The sequence below is a fragment of the Chanos chanos genome, chromosome 15 (genome assembly GCF_902362185.1).
Source record: "Chanos chanos chromosome 15, fChaCha1.1, whole genome shotgun sequence".
In the NCBI taxonomy this organism is placed as follows: Eukaryota; Metazoa; Chordata; class Actinopteri; order Gonorynchiformes; family Chanidae; genus Chanos; species Chanos chanos.
In genome coordinates this window covers 2,065,734-2,077,301 of record NC_044509.1, presented here as the reverse complement: position 1 = coordinate 2,077,301, position 11,568 = coordinate 2,065,734, and the positions used below count along the sequence as shown (strand labels likewise).

At 43.6% G+C, this 11,568-nt stretch overlaps 1 pseudogene; it reads right to left on the bottom strand.

Moving 5' to 3' along the window:
• Positions 1 to 2,837: 2,837 nt before the first annotated feature.
• Positions 2,838 to 11,568, bottom strand: part of LOC115828172 (ribosomal protein S6 kinase alpha-5-like) — a 16,898-nt pseudogene continuing 8,167 nt past the window's right edge.

Below are 11,568 nucleotides of genomic sequence, written 5' to 3'. Positions count from 1 at the left end.
GTAATATTGGGGGGGGGGGGGGGGGGGGGTTAAAAAGAGCAGAGAAGGATATTACATTCTAATATTGATATGTCTACCCCTCGGACATAATATACCCAGTCTCAAAATAACTCGCAGCTCAAACCGTCTGTTGTCTGATATTTCTCTGCAGGCCACGGTAAAGATCTTTCTGAATCGATAATCATAACCATGCCGACCAATAAAATACATCTCTGAGGGTTTTTTTTTTTTCCCCCACATGATTTTAACTTGCTCTAACTTTCTGCCACGACGACGGAAAACGCATAATTTGTCGGATTTGATTAACTAACTGAAAAAATGACCATAAGCCCTTGCTCCTCAACGTTGCTCGAACACGTACTTGCGCGTGTTTCACTACTAGAGTGCACCTGCAGCCCCCACGCGCGCACACGACGTTCAAACTACACTGTGTGCGGTTGCCGTTCGCACGCCAGATTAGCGTGTTTGACAAAAGGTAAATAAAGATATAAATATTTCTGAAGTTGCCAGAGATTACGTTGGCACAGACCGCGAACGACAAGGTGGGTATAAAATATATACAGTGTTGTTGGTGTGTGTGTGTGATAACGCTATCGGCACAGCCCAGTGTAACAGCGGACAAGCTATCGCAGTTTGTCCATACAGATCTGATACCGCACGTTTCAGTCATCGGTTCAAACGAACAGATCAGCTGAGCCAACACTGGCTAACGGTGTATGTGGGGTTTTTTTCTTCTTCTTTTTTTTCCTTTTTACATTTCAAACACTGTTTAACGAGGAGAGTCTATAATCTCCAGTCGTCTCACCTGCGTCCAGTGACTGTCTACTAAGGCAGTAGTGCTTAGGTTACACAGGATGAAAACACTCCTTTTCATTTTGGGATGTAATTTTCCCTTGAAAATATGCAGAATCAATTATTTAAGGAAACTATTTCTGATTTAAAAAAAAAAAAAAAAACGAGAAAATTGACTTTGTGCGGTATATGCTGCAGATAGATTTGACATCATTTCTGGAAAACTGCCACTGTGAAAAAAGAAAAGAAAAGAAAAGAAAAAAACGTCTCTGAATAGTTCATTGGCAAAGGCTCCCTACATGGCCAGTGAGATTTTTAAACAATTCATTTAAACATCACCACAGTAAATCTATTCCAATGTTTTGTGACTGATGTAGTCATAATTATACCTTCTCCTCTTCTCCCTGTCTCTGACTGAAGTGTACAGAGGTGGCGTAAGGTTAGTATGTGTCAGGTGAGCAGAACAGTGGAAAAGCCCTTCATGTTTGATTAAGTCTTGTCTCAGTTTGGGCACAGTACAGTACAGTTATCCTCACGGCACCCCACAGAACCACACCAAACGACAGACGGGGAGAGAAGGAGAGAAAGACTGAAACAAGGGACGAGAGAACGGAGAGAAAGCAGACCAGAGAAAAGAGTTGTGTGTAAATATGTTGAAAACAGAGTGGGAAAAGTCATCCATTTTCAGAGAGGGTTTTTCTGCCCCTGAAATGGCAGTGCTCTTTGCTCTGTGATTAGGCAGTGAACAAACTGAGAAAGAAAGAGAGAGACAGAGAGAAAGAGAAAGAGAGGGAGAGAGAGTGTGCAGTCGTGTTTGGGACGGCCCAGTTCTCCCACATAGCACCAATCACACACGGTGATCCACCCCATGTCGACAACCCACAGATACAACAAAACACAGCTAACACTACTGATACTATCTCTTAACACTGCGCCAGCTTGGCTCCTCAGTGTCAAAGTTTTAAACTCAGTCCTCGTCTGAGCAGGTAAATCATTAAAATATATGTATATATGTATATATATGTCGAGCATGCGTTGACCAACATCTAACAGCCAAATGGCGAATGTGAAGACTGAAGGAAGGCAAAGGGACGAGTGAGTGATCATTTATCTGATCTGTACTGAGAGAGAGAGAGAGAGAGAGAGAGAGAGAGAGAGAGAGCGGGCAAGGGAGAGGGGGAGAGAGAGAGAGCGAGAGAGAGAGAGAGAGTGTGTGTGTGTGTGACGGAGAGAGAGAGAGAGAGAGAGAGTGATGGAGAGAGAAAGGGAGAGAGAGAGTGATGGGGAGAGAGAGACAGAGAGAGAGAGAGTGTGTGTGTGTGTGTGAGACGGAGAGAGAGAGAGAGAGAGAGAGAGAGAAAGACAGGAGCTCTTGAGTGAAGTGCTGCTCTGTGTTTGTGGTAGTGAAGTGTATGGTGGCCCCCCCTGCTTTCCTCAGCTATGGCTTTCCTGACACACGGGCTTCTGTTCCCCCCCTCAGCCCTACTTAGAGTCCTCTTCACTTTTCCCATTTCTCAGTCTTTAAAAATCTTTAAATTAAAACCCTTACAAAAAACTAGCATGGAATCTCCAAAATTCCACAAGGCAAAGGTCTGTAACTTTACATTCATTCAAAATGAGCACGTTTATCAAAAGACAAGGAGACAAAACCATGATACACTATTATACACATGCAAAGTAAAGCTAAAAACATTCTTAATGTTCACTTAATACCTTGAATTATATTTCGACCGTTTGTTTGAGAAGGAAAAAAAAAAAAAAAGACAATGAAAAGTAAGAACCTTGTTTTTGTTTAAAAAGCCAAATAACACATTTCTCGTGCCAGGCAAAAGACATAGTTTCATATTTCTAGATTTTCATTTCTATTCAAGCCTCTTTTTTTTTTTCTGTCCCACAATGCATTTGTTCAATCACCAACCTGCTTTAGCACTGGGAAATTCCCACCACGACCTAGGACATTCCGCCTGCTGATTCCATTTTTTTTTTTTTTTTTCTGAGAAAAGAAACGGATAATGCTTTTCCCTTAAGCCTTCCCCTCACCTCACCGTTTCACCCTGCCCCGGAGGATCAGAGGTCAAAGGTCACAGCTTGGGGTCATTGTTGGGGGTCACAGTTTGGCGCGGCTGCGTTTTGGGATGAGACGCCGAAGAAGAGGACGAGGAAGATGAGGACGAGGACGAACTTCGCCTGGTTTCCACGCCGGTGCTGGTCATTTTCAGCTTGCGGCGTTTGGCCAAGGGTGCGTTGTCTACGCTCTTGAGGAAAAAGCCCTCTCTCTTCCCCCTGTTGAAGCCCTGGCGGAGAAAAGGCAGGAGAGAAGACAGGAAAATTGAAAGGGAATGTTCTATGGCTGACAGGACGGGCTGCCATTTTTTGCCATGTTTCCCTTTTTCCGGTCTATCAAAGTGAAGCGTCTAACAGATCTGGGACGGAGATGCCTCCCGAAGCCCAGACTCCTAACTCAGACAGAATGCAGGAGACCGCAGAGATCCCTGAGGACTACACACTCACTCGTGTCAAAAGGTCTAATGAGATATTTGCATGCGTCTCCTTCATGTCTCTATTACAGTAAAACTGCAGTACATCATCTACTAAAGGCATAAATGATGAATACATTATATATATTATGGATTTTAGCTCCGGTGTCATGTGAGGGTGGCAGGGAAAGTGCAGCTGGTAACTGCCTAAGAGTGCCCCCCCCACCCCCACCCCAAATAGCTTATTTAAGTAACATGTACATCCCACCTTTCACATGAAACCAGAAACCATAAAACATAAGAATCTTTTTGGTTTGTTTGTTGTTTACACAAAATAACACGACCTAAAGTAATATTAAAACCAAACTGTTGCACTAGGAGGAATTGTGTCAAAACAAATTTCTATGTCACAGCCGTATAGTTTGGTAACTGCAGTTGCCTATAAAAAAAAAAAAACTGTATGTGTAAGCCTACAGCTGTAGCTTGCTTGTAAGCAGGTGGTGTCATATTTAAAGTTGGTGTGAATGAATATTACAGTTCAGACGGTGGGTCTGGAGCTCACTGCCTGCAGATGAACAGTGTGTCAGAGGAGCAGGGAGGCCTGGTACCCTGTGTGTGGAGGGCCTATGACTCACCTTGTAGGTGGCCTGTTGACGTAGGTGCGTTACGGTGGGGCCGCACGACTCCCAGCACATCCGGAGTGCAGAGGGGGGTGGAGGACATGGTGCCCCCACCCTGAAGCCAGGAGTTCTCCTTTCAGATCAGACATCTTCAGGCGTCTCTCAGGATCCACCGTTAACAGACCTGAGAGCGGGAGAGAGGCGTCGAGAGAAAAGGCGAACACATACGCAGACAGAGCGAGAGAGAGAGACATCGAGAGAAAAGGCGAACACATACGCAGACAGAGTGAGAGAGAGAGACGCCAAGAGAGATGAAAAGAGAGGGAAAAAAACAAACGATGACTGAGAATCACACTTCAGGCAAAACTCTAATTCACCATTAAATGAACAAGTAAAATACAAATAATGCCAATTAATCCAATTCATAATCTTTTTTTTTTTTTACCTTTTGGGAATTTGAGGAAAGCTAAAACAACACAGTGACTCACATACTTTAGAGTAGTACTAAAAACACTTGTAAGACAAAATATTTTTAGAAAGAGATCATTTTTAAAGGCTAAGAAATCTCCGAGGTCCATGAATATTTTATAATGACCTTGTTAAGTGCACCCGTCACTGTCTGAACGGTTTTAATCACTCATGTAGCACTCACACAAACACTAACGATACTTCACGCTCGCAGTTTGGAAAACACACAACAGCATTTTTGACTTAGACAAAATACCTTCTCATGTATTTGCCCTTTAAAATGCAAAGGCCTCAGATGCCACGGCCATGGGGGGGCGGTGACACGGTTGACAACATCCGCACTATGCCTAAAAAGTCCTTATATGGCAGTTGCTCCGCCCACTTATTTGCATATGTAAATAAGCACACTTAGCACTAACCGTAATAGCATGTTTCTAATACCGGCCTCAGGCGCTGGTCAGTTGAATTAAGCTCAGGTTAAGGAAAAGGTTTAAAGACAAATACAGATGGCATCTGCTGCTGGGTCAGGATCAGTGTTGAATCGTGATATTGCTCCTACTTTAAAAAAAACTACACACGTCCCTACAAATCCACCTTCTCACACAGTGCTTTAAAAAACACGGTCGGGTCCTGACGAGCAGAGCTGAGCCTGAAGGTGCTTGTTACCCACAGCGCTGCACATAATCACATGAGCTCACTGGCTAACGGCTCAGCACGTTTAAAGCTAATCTGACTTTTGCAACTCCTAAACTTCCCCGGGGCAGACTCACTGTCGTAAACACACGCCCGTCATTTACACAGCGGAGCGCGCGACCCCCGCGTCGGGTCTACGCCACACACCTCTCACAAGGTCTTTGGCCTCGTCAGACACGCCCCTCCACGCCTCGCCGTCCAATGAGAAGTCGCCCTCTTTGATCTTCTGCATGATGTCGGAGGCGTGCGATGACGTCATCCCCTTTTTCTTCACTCTGGAACGGCACCTGTCCTGACAGCATGGTGTACTGCCACAGAGAGAAACCATCCGGACGTTATGCTTTCATCTCCACACACTCTCTGGTTTATTTTTTTTATTTCATTCATGTGTGGCATCAGTATAAATTTCACATACAGGCCAAACATTTTATCTAGCACCTATGCATGAGTGTGTGCGCACTCACACACACACACACACACACACACACACAAACAAACTCCAAGATGCATCACAAGATGCAAATAGAGTCCTATATGATAGACAGGACTGCGGTTCATCATCATTATTATAAGTAATCTTAGAGAGAGAGAGAGTGGAAAAATAAGTAATCACAATGCTAAAGCAGTTTAGCTGTAGCCACGGGACTCAGCTGCTGCAGAGTGGGCAGGACTCTTGCGTACATTTATTTAGTATGAATTAATGTTCTCTCATCCATCAGTCCGTCACGGCACAAAACACCGGCCTGCCCAGAAAGTCCACTTCACTTGTCTTCACCTCCCACACACCTTTTGTATTAGCAGCGAGTCGCCCCACTGGGATATTATGTTACAAGTTTAATCTTTTTTTTATCTTCTTCTCCCTCTCCGTTCCCATCCCCGCATTCTGATCTCGGATTCTCTGGGTTCTCTGTCCTCTCCCGTACTCTTCCCTAGCTCTGTCCTCCCATTGGCTGCTGAGTGTAGAGAACTGCATTCCCATTGGGATCTCCCAGCACTCACTGAACCAATATCAGGTGAGGGACTAATTTTGTCATTGAGAATTTGTGTGCGTGTGTGTTTATATGTGTATGTGTGTGGGTATGTATGTGTGTTTATATGTGTGTGTGTTTATATGTGTGTGTGGGTGGGTGGGTGCATGTGTGTGTTTTATATGTGTATGTGTGTGGGTATTTATGTGTGTTTATATGTGTGTGTGTGTGCGTATGTGTGTGTTTATATGTGTATGTATGTGTGTTTATATGTGTGTGTGTGTGTGTGTGTGTGTGAACAGATAAAGCGTTGGCGGATCATTGGAGTAGGTGGTTCTGGCGAGCTGTTAATTGAGGTTATTAAAAATATCTAATGAAACTGTTTCATCGACAGCAGCACTGTTTTTGACTGTCCATACTTCACCTTAGGCCTGCCAAAAATCGTCTGCAACAACCCACCAATCGAAATACTAAAGACAGAACAATCACAGCTTGGGTTTGGTCTGGTTATTTTTTCCTGAATTAATGCTACAGAAAATGCAGCTGAATGTGGTAACCATGGTATAACTATATATGTCTACATAGACACACGCACACACATGCACACACACACACACATGCACACACACACACACACACACACAGGACAGAGAGAAGCAGGTCCATACCAGGATGACCCCGAGGCTCCAGAGGTCACAGGCCTGGTCATAGCCTGTGCTGTGGAAGAGTTCGGGGGCAGCGTACTGCAGAGTGAAGCAGGGTGTCTGCAGAGGAGCACTGCCCGCGGGAAAGAGCCGCGCAAAGCCAAAATCTATCACCTTCAACACCGAGTCATCAGCCTCGTCCGCAAACAGCACGTTCTGACAGAGAGAGAGAGAGATAGAGAGAGAGAGGGAGAGGGGGAGAGAGAGAGAGAGAGAGAGGGTGTTATCCACACTCTTCTAGTGGTGCATGAAAGACATTGCACAATATCTACTGTTATTTCCATAGCTACACTCACTGAGACAGATTTAAACAAACTTAAATGATTCTTTTGTTGGAGGGATGAGAAGAGAAGAGAAGAGAAGAGAAGAGAAGAGAAGAGAAGAGAAGAGAAGAGAAGAGAAACTGCAACATTTCCACACAAAGCCCCTGTTAGGGTTAAATATAAAACCGTAAGATACAAAGCGTTCTCGTTTTAGATTCTGGAGTTGGGTTTTTAATCTGTGGTACTATTTCCTCAGCCTAAGCAGTCAGAACTTTACCCTGACCGACAGACGGACCGACCAACCGACCGACCGACGGTTCGGTGGTTGCCATGGTAACACTGTAGAGAACCGCTTATTCTCAAGTGGGAGGTGTGTGAGTGTGGTGAGCGTGTGTGTGTGTGTGTGTGCTGCGTTGCGTGTGTGTGTGTGTGTGTGTGTGAGTGGGCAGCATCAGATATCATTTCACTAAACAGAATCCTGCTGGCACATCTGCTTCTGCTCCAAATCAGTTTTCCATGCATGAAAGAGACTCCCGAGAACAGACCGCCGTCTGTCCTGAGCAAGTACACAACGGTAGCAATCAAGAGACAGTGCCATAAGACCTCTCTACTCTGTTATATTTAGTCTTCAACCGAGTCTCACAGTGGCCTCAAACAACACTGCAGCGTTCGGAAATACACTTCCGTGGCTCAGAGATTGATCAGAGCGTGTGTTGGATGGCTCTGGGCAGAATTAATACACAGGACCTTTTCCAGACAAAAGTACAGCAGGGCAGGCAAACTATCTCATGTCCCAGCTGAAAAGACATCTTAATAACTCAGTGATTGGATGACAGACACATGCACAGCGACGTGTATTTCTCTCTGTCTGTTTTTCTTTCCCCCTGTCTCCCTCCCTCCCTCTCTGCAGTACTGGGCACTACACGTTTGTCTGTTGAGGGAAAAGGCATATAGATATAAGTCTAGTGAACATCGCTGTTCCTCTAATAGTGAAGACACTGAGAATCTAAAAGAATATTCCTCACAGTGCTGTGAGGAGAGACAAAATCCACAGACTGCAACCCTCCTATAGCATGGTTATAATCTTTACCCATTATCACACCCCTCCTATAGCATGGTTATGATCTTTATCAATTATCACACCCCTCTTATAGCATGGTTATAATCTTTATCCATTATCACGCCCCTCCTATAGCATGGTTATAATGTTTACCCATTATCACACCCCTCCTATAGCATGGTTATGATCTTTACCCATTATCAAGCCCCTCCTATAGCATGGTTATAATCTATATCCATTATCACACCCCTCCTATTGCATGGTTATAATGTTTACCCATTATCACACCCCTCCTATAGCATGGTTATGATCTTTACCCATTATCACGCCCCTCCTATAGCATGGTTATAATCTTTTATCCATTATCACACCCCTCCTATAGCATGGTTATGATCTTTACCCATTATCACACCCCTCCTATAGCATGGTTATAATCTTTTATCCATTATCACACCCCTCCTATAGCATGGTTATAATGTTTACCCATTATCACACCCCCTCCTATAGCATGGTTATGATCTTTATCCATTATCACGCCCCTCCTATAGCATGGTTATGATCTTTATTCATTATCACACCAGAATCTTTTGATCCCTTTCGCCATTTCTGTGTGTAGCCCGTTGATTTGTTCATTATTAACAAATCTAACCATGTGTGTGCCTTTCTCATCCATCTGTCCATCCATCCAGCCATCCAACCAAGAATCCATCACACATTTACCATCTATCCATCTTTAATTTATCCTTCTATCGATGCACTCATCCACCTCTCTCTCTCTCTCTCTCTCTCTCTCTCTCTCTGTCAGGCTGTGGTGTGTTTTTACCTCCGGTTTGAGGTCTCTGTGGACCACCCCAGACTCATGCATGAAGCTGACTGCAGACACCAGGTTCTGCATCAGCTGACTGGCCTCCCACTCAGCAAACAACTTCTTCTTCTTGATCCTCTCCAACAGATCCCCACCCCGCAAGAGCTCCATCACCAGATATGTATGATACTGCAAAGATTTGAGTGGGGGGAGGGTTTAACCAAGACACAGGTGAATACCTATGTGTTACTGTGAGTATGTGAGTGATGGACCATATCAGTGTACACCTCATGTTTTTTTGTGTGTGTGTGTGTGTGTGTGTGTGTGAGAGAGAGAGTGTGTGTGAGCAAGCATTTGTGTGAGTGATGTACTTTAACAGTGTACACCTCATGCTGTCAGTGTGTGTGTGTGTGTGTGTGTGTGTGTGCGCGCGTGTGTATGTGTATGTGTGTATGCGCGCGTGTGTGTGTATGTATGCGTGCGTGTGTGTGTGTGTGTGTAACTTTCCTGATCAGTGTAGATGTCATGCTGTGTCTCATGCATGTGTGTGTGATGCCTGATCAGTGTGGAGACATCATGTCCTGTGTGTGTATATGTTATGTGTGTGCATGTGTGTATATGTGTGTGTGCGTGTGTTATACCTGATCAGTGTAGACCTCATGCAGTGTGACAATGTTGGGATTGACTTTCACACTGTCGAAGAGCTGCTATCTCTCTCTGTGTCATCGCTTCCATCCTGAAGCAGACACACACACACACAGACACACACACACACACACACACACTCAGTATCTATAGATTACACAAAATCTAGAAAGTCCCTGCTGGTCACATTATGTCATTTAAAACATGGGAGGGAAGCTCTTGATGTGTTTTCAATGCTGTAGTGGGGCTCATATCCCAATATAGGTCATATCATATCCTGATAACGATACATATCACGATATAGCACATTTTGTGTAAATTCAAAGAATTGATAGTTTATATAAAATGACCACATGGAAAGGCCTGTTTCTTATCACATTCTGATTCTATACTCCACACATAAAAGCACGGACAGAGTACTAGGGCCACACTGAGGGGGAAAAAAAGCTGAGAATTCGAGAATAAGGTCGTAATATTATGAGAATAAGTCGTAATTTGACAAGAAAAAAAGTCATAATAGTACGAGAAGAAAGTCATAATTTTTAGTTTTCAATTTTATTTTAGAGGGGCAATATCAGAGGAGCATGCCTGCCGCCTGCGTTAAAATGAGGAACGTGGAGAATCTTGTGAAGTTCTGCTTTAGTACAGGTTTCACAAATAACCCAAATACTTTTGGCACATCGGCATCCTGTCATAGGTATCAGGACTTTGAAAAGATTGTGCATTAAACTATTCTGAAGAAAGGACCACACAGACTTGGAGGAAATTGCAACGAGAATAAAGTAGTAATTTTTATGAGAAAAAGTTATAATATCTATAAAGTTATAAAGTTCTAACATCCCAGTCTCTGATCAGGCCCAACATTCTCTAATTCAGATCCAAAAGATCTCTTCAACATCTGGCATGAAAGACTGTTCTGAGCAGGGTGTGTTTACTCAACCATACTTTCACACATAACCCACATCACCCTCACATCACCCACAGCCTCACACAGTGTTAACACTCCAGCCTTAAGTCTGTGTGTGTTTGAGTAAACCAGATCAGAGCCACTGGAGGGATAAACACACATGAATGAGTGTTTGGTTCTGTTAGATACATGGTTCAACCCATTAATGTGTGTTGTTTTTTTTCCTAAATAATACCTCAATCTCTAATGAGTGTTGGATCTGTTAGATACATGGTTCAACCCATTAATGTGTGTTGTTTTTTTTTCCTAAATAAATGCCTCAATCTGTAAATGAGTGTTGGTTCTGTTAGATACATGGTTCAACCCATTAATGTGTGTTGTTTTTTTTTCCTAAATATACCTCAATCTCTAAATGAGTGTTGGTTCTGTTAGATACATGGTTCAAACCATTAATGTGTGTTGTTTTTTTTCCTAAATAATACCTCAATCTGTAAATGAGTGTTGGTTCTGTGGAATAAAAGGTGCAGGCGGTTTGTGAGTGTCCAGTTCAGGGCTGTGCTGACCTGCGGCTGACGATCTTAACGGCGTAGTCCTGTCCACTCTGTTTGTGTCTGCATTTCCTAACACACAGAGAAAACTGCCCTCACCCAACGGCGCCTCCTGCAGGCTCAACTCGTAATGCTGGAAGAACTGAGAGTCCTGGAGGAGAGGAGAAGAGAGGAGATGGAGAGGAGAGGAGAGGAGAGGAGAGGAAAGGAGAAGAGTCATGGAAGTTACCTCAAATGGAAATACAATTAATTTAGCAATGATTCAGATATTTTGAATGAGAAAAGTAATTTAAAGCTAATCACATGGGTGAATAAGAGACAGACCTAACACTGACAGGTGACTCAGTGCTCCAGCCATGTAATAGTGTGTGACTGTGTGTGTGTGTGTGTGTGTGTGTGTATGATGTTCGTAATCAACATAGACCTAATGTTGTGTGTTTGTATAACTGTGTGTGTATAACTGTGTTTGAGTGTGTCTTCCTTTAAAGAACTATAGGAACAGAGAATATAAAGCAGTTATAAAGGTGACTGTTTGTGTGTGTGTGTGTGTGTGTGTGTGTACAGGCCAGCAACCCAGAGTGCTGTACCCTTAACATAGCACTGTATGTGTATGTGTGT